General features: G+C 46.8%; 1 non-coding gene across 1 annotated transcript; it reads left to right on the top strand.

The window, feature by feature from the left end:
• The first annotated feature begins 6,450 nt into the window (after window positions 1-6,450).
• Window positions 6,451-6,522, top strand: TRNAC-GCA (transfer RNA cysteine (anticodon GCA)). Its single transcript has one exon. It is a non-coding gene; the product is annotated as a tRNA-Cys (tRNA).
• Window positions 6,523-12,614: the final 6,092 nt, after the last annotated feature.

The raw sequence follows: 12,614 nt of genomic DNA, 5'->3' as shown, positions 1-12,614 counted from the left end.
GTGGAAGCATCTCAATGCTGGCGTGGGTCTCCACATGTCTCCTTCAGCTTTCTGAGTGTCTCAATGGCAGGAAAGGGAAGGCAAAGAGAGTGGGTCTGGCCTCCAGTGAGTTATTTATCACCATTGCACCTCCAAATGAGGTCATCAAGTTGATTGACAGACTACGCAGGACTTTATAGATTGGCATCAGACATATGGGCTAATGTCGGACTTATGGACTTGATCTGGACTGGGATGGGATGTTTTCTCAATATTCAATTGCTCTTGTATATAAACCTCTTTCTTATACACATATGAGTGTCTATGAATTTGTTTCTCTAGTCTACCCAGACTAACACAGCCTGAATCATTAAGGGCTGGATAGGAACTAGGTCATTAAGACTGGAGTACCAGGCATATTCTCCCCTTGGGTTCTATATAAATCTTGCTAAGCACTTTTTCCCTGTGGGAGGTTGCTCCTCCCCATTTACCCACCAATAGAAACGGAATCGCCTTCCTCCATCTGGACTTGAATGTCCAGTGAGGTTTGTTTGCACTCTAGCAGGAATGTCTGTTGATTTGGGGTAACTTTAGCACAATTTAAGATGGCAGCAACTAGATGGTCTTTCCCCTCCCCCTTCATCGTGAAAGGCTGGCCCCAGCCGAGGGAAGGCCTCTTCTGTTGAAATGGTTTTTAAGAGGTACGTATAATGGGAGAGAGATATGGTTCGTGGAGACTAGCGGACTCTCTACCTTGCTGCTTGGGAGACTGGATTAGAAGATTACATGCCCTGGGAGCAGAAGCCTGTCTTCATCTTGATATTTATCTTATGGTAGTGGACTCATACAATATTTGTCCCTTTGTGATTGAATAACTTCACTCAGGGTGATGGGTAGCAGGTCCCTCCATGCCATGAAGTGTTTCATCACTTTTTCAGGGATGCATTGTGTTCCTTTGTGTGTGTGTACCAGACTTTCTTTATCCATTTTTCTACTGATGGGCGTGTGGACTGTTTCCAGCTTCTTGCTATTGTGACTTGAGCTGCAATAGACATGGGAGAGCATGTTCATATTCTGTCTCTTACTTCTTTGGGGTTTGTGCCCAGCTAAGGTATTTCTCGGGTGGATGGTATTTCTATTGCCAGCTGTTTTGGGCATCACCATGTCACTTTCCACAAGGGTTGTCATATTTACAAGCCCAACAGCAGTGTGTAAGAGCTCCAATCGCTCTGCGGCCTCTGCAGCATTTGTGGTTCTTTGTTTTGTTTTAACTGGGTTATCATCTAGAACAGCGGTTCTCCACTTGTGGGTCGTGACCCCTTTGGGGGTCTAATGACCCTTTCACAGGGGTCGCCCGATGCATAACAGTAACAAAATTATAGTTATGAAGTAGCAACAAAAATAATTTTATGGTTGGGAGGTCACCACAACAGGAGGAACTGTATGAAAGGGTCATGCATTAGGAAGGTCGAGAACCGCTGATCTAGAATATCTCTTTTATATGTGTTCTTCTCATGTCCTCAACCACATTGTAATCAGAGACCACCATCTTCATTTCCTAGGGGTATTCTAACAAGATACCACAAAAGAATAGAAATCCTGTGCTCTATGAGTCTACATTCAAGAACTCAGCCATACGGATTCACTCTGAGGGCTCAGAGAGAAACTCTTCCGTTGCTGTCTGCTGGTGTCTTCCGACAGTCCCTGGTGCCTGCTCCTGTTGTACATCGCTTTCCTCCTCTGTCTACATCTGTATCTGTTCCCTTTGTAAGACATCACTTGAATGCCAGGAAGTCCCCTCCCTATTGGGTGTTTAGAACTCCCTCTTATCACACAGTTCTCACAGTCCTCATGGGCCTTAAAGATGGAACTGAAGCCCAGGGCTGAGGGTCCTCTACATCGAGAGCAGTACCCAGAATCTGGAGAGAGGCCCTTGCCCAGATGTTGCTTGTTGTTTTTTCAGGCTTTATCGAGCCCCACCCATCCCCCCAGCAGAACGAGACATGCCTGCTCCCGTGCCAGCCTCACCATGTTTGTTATGTTTGCGCCTTTTGTTACAGTCACTGTGTCAGTAAGGTTTCCAGTGGCCCGTTCTTCACAAATAGACAGTCTATTCCAGCTTTGGGCAATAGATCTGATGATATTCCACTGCTAGTTATAAGGTTTTTGGTGACTAATCTCGCTCAGACGTGCACAGCCTATTCCTTCTTCAGGGTCTGCTCTAAATCTAGAAGCCCCACTGAAACCTGTTCACCTTGGGTGACCCTGCTGGGATTTAAAGTAGCTTCCGGCATACAAGTCACCACAGAGGGACCAACTGACTGACAAGTGGTGCCTTGTCAAATGTGGTGAAGAAAGCTAATAGTACAAGCCTGGATGGCCTTGAAGAGACTGCGGGTGGAATTATGGGAATCAAAAACAATTCTGGTGAGGGCCTAAAGGAAATGGATATTTGTAGCACTGAATATCGCAGAGACACAGCAGCAGGGAGCAATGTTGGCAGAACTAGGAGAGTTGCACGAGAGAACATGGGAGCTGAGCCCATAGTGACTAGGCCAAGTTCCTTAGGGCAGGGAAATGTCTAGCAAAGTGTAGTGCCTCCAAGCATGTGTGAGTAGAGCTAGGTTAGATGACCTGTGGAGTAAGAGAGCTGAGCCTCTGCAGGCTGAGGCTTACTGTTGCAGTGTGGTGTCTGTGTACTTCCTGGTACAGTGTGGTGTCTCTGTGCACTTCCTGTTGCAGTGTGGTGTCTCTGTGTACTTACTTGTGCAGGGTGGTGTCTCTGTGTACTTCCTGTTGCAGTGTGGTGTCTCTGTGTACTTCCTGTTGCAGGGTGGTGTCTCTGTGTACTTCCTGTTGCAGGGTGGTGTCTGTGTACATCCTGTTTCAGGGTGGGTTCTCTGTGTACTTCCTGTTGCAGGGTGGTGTTTCTGTGTACTTCCTGGTACAGTGTGGTGTCTCTGTGTACTTCCTGTTGCAGGGTGGTGTTTCTGTGTACTTCCTGGTACAGTGTGGTGTCTCTGTGTACTTCCTGTTGCAGGGTGGTGTCTGTGTATTTACTGGTGCAGGGTGGTGTCTCTGTGTACTTAGTGGTGTAGTGTGGTGATCTGTGCACTTACTGGTGCAGTGTGGTGTCTCCGTGTACTTCCTGTTGAAGTGTGGTGTCTCTGTGTACTTACTGGTTCAGGGTGTTGTCTCTGTGTACTTCCTGTTGCAGGGTGGTGTCTCTGTGTACTTCCTGGTGCAGGGTGGTGTCTTGTGTACTTCCTGTTGCAGGGTGGTGTCTCTGTGTACTTCCTGTTGCAGGGTGGTGTCTCTGTGTACTTACTGGTGCAGTGTGGTGTCTCTGTGTACTTCCTGTTGCAGGGTGGTGTCTCTGTGTACTTCCTGTTGCAGGGTGGTGTCTGTGTACTTCCTGTTTCAGGGTGGTGTCTCTGTGTACTTCCTGTTGCAGGGTGGTGTCTCTGTGTACTTCCTGTTGCAGGGTGGTGTCTCTGTGTACTTACTTGTGCAGTGTAGTGATCTGTGCACTTCCTGGAAGAGCTACACAGCTCTGTAACTCATGCCCAAACAGACAAGAAGCCAGAAAACCAAGAGGCCCAAGAAGCTTAGAGGCCAAGTGATGAGGAAGCAGAAGTGGAAGAAAAAGGAACCTAGGTAGGAAATCTGTCTACATTTCAGTGGACGGGGCCACATGTGTACATTGTAGAATGGTGGAACAACAACTTGCTGGATCTCAAGTGGTAGGGGCACAGCCCCCTAGGATTTGAGTCAGAATTTCATAACAGCATTCTGTAACTCAGAGATCTTGTTTGGAAATAGGATCTTTGAAGGTGTCATCAGTTAAATCAGCATGAGGTCATACTAGGTCATCTGGGTCCTAATTCCATCTGACTCCTGTCCTTCTGAAGAGAAAAGCAGACACAGAGAGATAGACAAAGGAGGGAGGCCATGTGTCTAAGGACCTCAAGGTCCCAAACACTCCAAAGATACCAGGAGCCAGCCGGACACTGGAGACAGGACATGGTCAAGTCTCCATCATCACTCTCAGGGGATCCCGGCGATGGACACTCGGAGGCAGGACTGCCAGCCGCCAGGACTGGGAGAAGGTTCATTTCTGAGTTCTAAGGGCACACACATTGGGGAGCTGCAGGTAAGTGATACTCAGTCCGTGTTTATCTTCAGTGAGGGAAGGAAGGCACTTGTCTGGGAGCCCAGGTAAAGACTGTGGGGCTGCTTGGGGGATCCTGGCTAACCCTTTCCCTGGACCAAAAGTCAAGGGCTTCTCTCATTTCCTCCTCACAAATGGCCCAGAGGGGTGAGACCTGGGGGCCTTAGAGGTGAGGGACTGTGTCTGGTGGCATGTCAGCGAGTCCTAAGAGGAAGCACCAGTTGTGATTACAGAGCTGAGTGCTACCTCACAAGTAAAGGACACGGGGATGCACCCGTGCTTCTCTGCTACCGTCTGGTGGCTGCTGGAAATCCTGGGGGTCTGCCTCGGGAGTGGCACTGCCTTCCGCCTTTGTCTGTATCTGACCCTCTACCTCTACCTTCTCTGACCCTGTGCACAATAGCACAAAACTTGCCTAGGCCTCCACCTCGTCATACTTGTTCTGTCGGTGAGCCCACGCTGGCAGCCACTGTGTCTTTCCACCTCACTGAAAGTCTTCCTCTTCTACCACCGGCTTTTTGACCAAGCATGAGGTCCCACCCGACGACCCACCCTGCTTCATCTTAAATGACCCTGTTGTCAAGTACAGTTTTCCACCCCAACAGTCCTCGGAGATGGAGCTGAAGTTCAGGCCCAAGGGGCTTCCACTCAGAATCTATAGATCAAGTTCAGTCACACCCAGAATCGTTTTTAAGATGGTGTCCAAGATACTGTTCTTCGGGGTTTTGTACTTCCTGGTGCCCGTTACTTCTCCCACTGGTGACAGTAGCATCTGCCCTTGGACATCAGAAACAGATAGCTTGTATTGTAGATTGCACAGTTCACAGAAGAAGAGAAATTTTGCCCATGGACATTTCAGATATGGAGTTGATTTAAGGCTTTGGATTGATATGATAGAGTGACTGAATTTTACATGTGGCAAGAGCATGATTGTAGGGGCGCCTTGGAATGGAATGTTATGGATTGAATTGTATCATTCCACAGTATATATGAATGTGGCTAGGTCATGATTCTCAATGTAATTATCTTCCATGTTGTGATCAAATATAATTATATTATGTGTCATAAATACTAACCTCTATGATATCAGGGAAGCAGAAATACAGGCACTTATGTTACTAATCAGAATACAATCTCTTTTGTTCATACCTTGAATCAGTATCTTTTGAGAGAGACAAGAGATTACTCCAGGAAGCCAAGATCAGCGGGACCTCAGCTCCGGCAAGAAAGGAGGGCAGGAGCAGAGCTTGTTCTTTGGATTTGGGTCCTTGTGCTGAGAACCTCCAAGGGTTGGGATGAGATTGATGCCAAGACACATGCACATCTCCAGAGAACCCTCCAGGCAGAGATGTTGAAAGAATCAGGGGTCTTCCAACAGGGTCCCCGAGCGAGAGAGGCTTCAACTAGAGCTGGCACCTGAACTGAGACATCAGACAACTTCACCTGTGATGGAAGACATGCATGTTTGTTAAAGGCATGCCTGCGGGTGACATTTCTGGTGGAGGAGCACTACATAACTAAGACACAGTGATGGGCTGGGTGTGACGCGTTACTCTAATGCATACTTAAAATATACAAGTAGTGTTGGCATGGAGTAATAATAGGTCGAGGCTGGAAGAACTTTAATGGGCGAGTAGTCTGACTGTAGATTGCCTTGAAAGAACTGTCGGTGGAAGTGTGGACATCCAAGACAGTTCTGATGAAGGCTGCGAGAAAGTGAAGAGCGGGATACAGCGCAGGTGGTGGGAATCCGCACCAGAGACGGCAGCGCCAGAACCAGGAGACGCGGACCAGGTGGCTTGGAAGCTGACTCATGGAGTGAGAGAGGTGAGACCCTTTGGGACCAGGCTTACTGATGGAGTTGGGTGCCTAAAGTCGCCATCTGGCCCAAGATATCCAATAAGGCATGGGACAAAGAGACCAATAAACCAGAAATCAGGAGCTGAAGAGAAAAGCAGCGTGGGAAGCAGAAATCTCAGTCTCCAAGGGAGATGTCCCAGAGGGGAACTCCAGGCCACTGGGCCTCCAAGGGAGGAGTCATGTCCTCCCAGGGGTCAAGCAGGTACACCTTGACTAACTCAGATCCGGAGTGAGGGGCCATCATTCTCAAGTGCAGGGGATGGGGCTGGATCCACTGCTTAGAACAGAGATGAGTTTGCCATGCCAAAGGGGGAGGAAAACAGGTGGGGAGCTATCTAGTAATGAACCAGCCAATCCCAAAGGAGATCATCAGTTAATATGATAGAACTGAGAGCTACCTCACAAGTGAAAGATCCTAATTATGTTATATTAGCATGCCAGGGGGTGTAGCTCAGGGGTAGAGCATTTGACTGCAGATCAAGAGGTCCCTGGTTCAAATCCGGGCGCCCCCTTCTTTATGTGCCATTTTGAGAGCTACCACTACCACATACTCTCTATTTGGGTCCCCATAGAGGTTTAGAAGCACCCCCTCCCAGGTTGGGGTTTTAAAGAACAAGCCCAACAGAGCCTCCCGCTCCAGGCTGAGAGCACAAGGGGAGCCACGATGACTGTCCCTGCTGTGTGTGTTTCTCATCTCCCCAACATGTGCTCACCTCCTCCACAAAGGCCACATCCGGGTTCTCAGGGCGCCTGATCAAGAAGATACCACAGTGACTGATCTAAACAATGGAAGTGACCATCTCTCAGGTCTGTGGCTACAAGTCTGAATTCCAGGGCTCAGTCTTGCTGATTCCTTCTGAGGGCTTTGAGGGAGAAGCTCTTCCAGGCAAGTCTGCTGGCTTCTGGCAATCCCTGGGGTCAGTCTCTGTTGTCACCCTGCCTTCCCTCCTCTGCTTATGGCAGTGTCTGCTCACCTCTCTCTTAAGACATCACGTGGGTGAGTCTAGAACCAACCCTCTCCTCCATCTTAAAAAGCAGGAAACAATCTCCAAGAATGATCCTAATCTAAAATCATATCATTGTATGCTCACCTCACTGAAAGATCGCTGAAGAAATATGGGTGCATAATCAAATGTGGTGAAGAAAGCTGATGGTGCCCAAGTATCAAAAGATATAGTGTCTGGGATCTTAAAGGTAGTAATCAAGTGGCCATCTAGCTCAGAAGCAACAAAACCCACATGGAAGAAGCACACCAACTTGTGCGATCATGAGTGTTAAAGAGATCAGGTATCAGGCATCATCAGAACAAAAAATCGTATCATTGAAAATGAGGGGGAGTGCGGAGTGGAGACCCAAAATCCATCTGTAGGCAACTGGACATCCCCTTATGGAAGGGTCGCAGGGAGGAGACAAGCCAGTCAGGGTGCTATGTAGCAAGGATGAAGCATACAGCTTTCCTCTAGTTCCTAAATGCTTCCTCTCCTTCCCCCACTATCATGATTCCAATTCTACTTTAAAAAATCTGGCTAGACCAGAGGATATACACTGGGACAGATAGGAACTGGCAACACAGGAAATCCAGGACAGATGATCCTTCAGGACCAGTGATGAGAGTAGTGATACCAGGAAGGTGGAGGGAGGGTGGGGTGGAAAGGGGGAACTGATCACAAAGATGTACATATAACCTCCTCCCCCCTGGGGGATGGACAACAGAAACGTGGGTGAAGGGAGACGTTGGACAGGGCAAGATATGACAAAATAATAATTTATATATTATCAAGGGTTCATGAGGAAGGGGGGGGAATGATGAGCTGATGCCAGGGGCTTAATTGGAGAGCAAATATTTTGAGAATGATGAGGGCAATGAATGTACAAATATGCTTTACACAATTGATGTATGTATGGATTGTGATAATAGTTGTATGAACCCCTAAAATGATTTTTTTAAAGAATAATCCTTATCTTTAGTCAATTTACTTTGAGATGTAAAAGATGTTAAATGATCAGAGATCATGGGAAATTCATTAACATCAAGAGAGAAGAGTATTTCTCTGGATCCAGGTTTCCTGTATAGAGAACCGCCTGGACCAAGGGGACGACTGATACCAAGACACTTGGAGTTTTCTGAGGAGCTCTGGCCTCACAGATGTGGAATGAATCCAGGGAATTTTCCTAAAGCATTGGGGAGGGAGAGCCTCATCCTAGGGCAGACATCCTCACTTCTAGCTCTTAGCCTGTGGGTCACACGGGGGAGAATGTGGCATCAGGATTGGACAAAGGCTGAACAACCTGCGATATGCAGAGGACACAAGGAGCTTGCGGAATGTGAGGAGGACTTGAATGAAGTACTTGCTGATAAAGATCAAGGAGAGTAGCTTTCAACTCGATGTAAAGAAGACCAACATTCTCACAACAGGCACAATAGATAGTGCCACGATAAATGGATGCCAACTGAAGTTGTCGTGCTAGGATGCACAATGAATGCTCACGGAAGTAGCAGACACGGGAACAAAAGACTAGGTGTATTAGGTAAATCTGCTACATAAGACCTATTTGAGTATTGAAACGTAGGAATTTTACTTTGAGGACTAGCCCCTGACTCAAGCTATGGCATTTTCAGTGGTCTCGTGTGCATGTGAAAATTGGACATTGTGGGAGAGTGGAGGGTGAGTGGGTTGGAAAGGGGGAACTGATTACAAGGATCCACATGTGACCTCTTCCCTGGGAGAGGGACAGCAGAGAAGGGGGGAAGGGAGACTCCGGATAGGGCAAGATATGACAATATAACGAGGTATAAATTACCAAGGGCACATGAGGGAGGGGGGAAAGGGGAGGGAGGGGAAAAAAAAAAGAGGACCTGATGCAAGGGGCTTAAGTGGAGAGCAAATGCCTTGAGAATGTTTGAGGCAGGGAATGTATGGATGTGCTTTATACAATTGATGTATGTATATGTATGGATAGTGATAAGAGTTGTATGAGTCCCTAATAAAATGTAAAAAAAGAAAAGAGGAGAAAAAAATGATTAAGGCAAAAAAAAAGAAAATTGGACATTGAATAAAGAACAACAGAGAAGAACTGATATTGGAAGTACCATGGACGGCTGAAAGGACACAAGGACGTGTCTTGGAAGAATATAGCTAGAGCAGTCCTTAGAGACTAGGAAAGCAAGACCTGGTTTTACACACTTTGGTCATACGGCCAGTAGAGACCAGTCCCCGGAGAAGGACATCATGCTTGCGACAGTGGAGGGGAAGGAAAAGGAGGAAGTCCCTCAAGGAGATGGACGGACAATGGGCTCGAGTATAGGAACAATGTGAGCGTGGCTCAGGACCAGGCCGTCTTGCACTCTGCTGTGCATAAGGTCACTATGGGTCGGAACCAACTCTGTGGCACCTAACAAGAGCAACAACTATGCCACTCACATGAAGAATTTCTGTTAAATAAGCACCAGGTAACGAGGCAGGAGTTGAGATCAGGAGTGGGGTGCTCCTCTCACACAGACCTAAAATATGGAGGGCGTTGTGCAATTGGGTAGAGGTGGAGGCTACAATTAAAGTCTAAGTTGCATTGAAGAGCCTGTTGGAGGAAGTACGGACATCAAAGACAATGCTGGTGAGGGCTGAAGGGTTGCAGTCCTTACCGCGAGGGTCACTGGGAGTTTCAAAATTCTATGGAATCCAGACGATAGCACTAAAAAGGCTGGAGAAACCCATGAAATTATTGCCCAGAAATAATCTTTAAATCTTAAAGCAAAAAAAGAATCCCCTAAGTTCTAAAACCAAACAATTGTTTAGCTTAATTATTAAACAATATCAGCCTTAAACATTATATTATTTTAAAAGGATCTATATGGGATCATTGGATCCCTGGTTGCATGGTGGTGAAAACACTCGGCTACTAACAAGAAAAAAACCCCAGCAGTTTGGATCTACTAGCTGAAGGAAAGTGTGGCACTGCTTCCATGAAGATGGCAGTCTTGGACTTGTCTGCAAACAAGCAGCCACCTACATTCACACGGAAGAAGCACACCAACCTATGTGATCCGGCGATTCTACCTAATGAAATCCAAACCAGAAGGAGGGAATGGCATCAAAGCTTAAATTATGAAAACCTGATTTGTAGAGGTCTATGGATCACAGTAGAATCCCAAAATCCACTTTCAGGACCCACACATGGATTCAGCCTCCAGTGAATACCTTTGAATCTAGTTGAGGAATGTGTATAGCCTTATTGTCAGACAGAGAGCACTGTCCAGTCCATTGTGGCAGATGTTGGTAGACTAAAATATAACATATTTCCTCCTGCCCCACTATCATGTTCACCCACTATTCACCTCTCAGAAATTCCTCTCAGATGCATTTCAATTGATTGATCAAACATGACAAGGAAAAGTACACCTTCTGCATCATCAATTTTAGAGCCCTTGCTGTTCCCCAGCCCCTGTTGTAATTGTGAGGTGTCACCCATGTGTCAGAAGTTCATAAACAAACAACAAGATTGACCTGAAAGAGTGTGGAAAAAGTGGAGACCCAAAATCCCCTATAAGATAATTGGACAGTCCTTCAAAGAAGGGCCACACAGAAGGGATGATATATCCAGGGTACAGTAGAGCACTGATGAAATCAGAGTGGGTAGCCCCCCAACAAATGCACTTTCCCCCCAAAGCTATGTATTTAATTTTTTAAATAAAGCAATCTTTTCACCTTCAAGGTATTCTGCATTACATTTAAAACATTTATCAAATCTGCTATTCCATTCTTGGAAATATTTTTTTCAAATTCATCTGTTTGGATGGCTGACAGCAACTCCCTCACATTTCTCTTCACCTCTTCTACATCATCAAATTGCTTTCTTTCCCCCCCCCCCCTTGGGAGATCATCCAAAAACCAGACCCTCTGCTACAGAGTTGATTCCAACTCTTACCAATCCTACAGGACGGAGTCAAAGGGCCCCCACAAGGCTTTCAAGGCTGTACATTTTTACGTAAACAGACTGCCACGTCTGTCTGGGTCCAAACTGCCATTCTGCTAGCAGGCAAGAGCTATCAACCTTTGGCTGAAATTCAGATTTAACTGGGTATTCTCTACTTTAACTGGCAACACGATCCTCTCCCAAAAGATGCCATTTAACAACTTGTGTGTCTGTGTACTGTTCTGTATTCTATTCTATGCTCACACTTTGAAGGAAATCCTTGAAACTCTGTACAAATTCATCCGCTTCTAATCTTGCCCAGCAGTAGACGCCCCACTCAAAGGTGCAACTGCAAGAGAGAGAATGCAGCCTAGCTCACCCGTTGGTGTTTGTGTGTCGGGTCACCGTGGGTTTAAATCTTGGCTCCAGCACTTACTAGCTGTGTGACTTTGCGTAAAATGATCTCCTCGTGTGTAAAGAGATATTTACATTGGCCACGAGGTGTATGTGAGGTAAAGTATGGAAGAGGCCTGGCCTATAAGGCATTTAGAAATGGTACTTTGAAAGAAGACAAGACGAGAGTTCGGGAAGAAGTGAATGGGCCGGGGAAGAAGTTTCTAACCTCTCTTCTTAATCCCCATTATCGTGAAGATGGACACGAGGCTGTCCCAGCAGCAGGACTCTGGCTAAAGACAGAGCAGGTGCTGGTCTCGAGAAGGCAACGCTGGGGCAGAAGAAGGCAGCAAAGGCCAGCAGGGTTGCCAAGGGAGGACCCCGGGCCTGTCCTCCTCTCCTGACCCCGGGATGACTCAGGGAGTCCCTGGAGCACCTCGCCAAGGCCAACGGCGGCGCTGCTCACTGGTCAACTCCCCGCCCCCACCCTAGACCAGCCTGGCCTGCGTATAATACGCGTCCCTGACCCAGGCCCGCCTCCCAAGGGACCCCCGGGTGGCTCCTCCCAAATTGCTTTCCATTCATGTCCCTGTTCACGGTAACAAAAAGTCCTATAGAGTAAGGTGTGTGGGGCAAGAGAAGCATGCTGTTTTTGCCCAAAACTGGTATACTGAGATGACTGCATGAGCAGGTGCATTGTCATGGAGGCAAAACCAGTCCACAGTCTGCCATACATCAGGCCTTTTTGTCGCACACTGTTATCTTTTCAGAACCTCTAAATAGAAAGCTTGATTAATAGTCTGACCTGGTGGAATGAATTCCATCCAAATCCATTACAAGTAGACATTTCCAACCATTCAGGAAGTTGACAGATGTCCAGAATGAGGTTTGTCATCAATCAACATTTCACCTTTTTTGAATTGAAAAACCACTCATACAACTTGAGTTTTTCCCAAAGCGCTGTCCTTGTAAGCTGTGTTCAACATCACAACAGTTTATGTGGCATTTTTACTGAGCAGAAAACAAAATTTCACAGCCCCACACTGTTCTCTTAAATCGGCCACCACCAAAAAAATGAGGTTTGAGTGAAATTGCTTTAATGAAAAAGATTCACTGTGACCAGAGAGAACCTTCCCAGGTGATGTCACTGGATGCACTGACTCAGAGTTTCTCTATGCCTGCATAATGGGAAAAATGTGTACTACAAAAGCTCCATTCAGCCCAGTGAAATTCCGGGATTTTTTTGGCTACCCCTTAGTATGTAACTATGCTCAAATTCTTTAATATTTCCTCCCCCTAC

Source organism: Tenrec ecaudatus, chromosome 9 (genome assembly GCF_050624435.1).
Source record: "Tenrec ecaudatus isolate mTenEca1 chromosome 9, mTenEca1.hap1, whole genome shotgun sequence".
Lineage (NCBI taxonomy): Eukaryota > Metazoa > Chordata > Mammalia > Afrosoricida > Tenrecidae > Tenrec > Tenrec ecaudatus.
The sequence above is the reverse complement of the archived record's forward strand: the minus strand, read 5'-3'. Positions and strand labels throughout refer to the sequence as shown.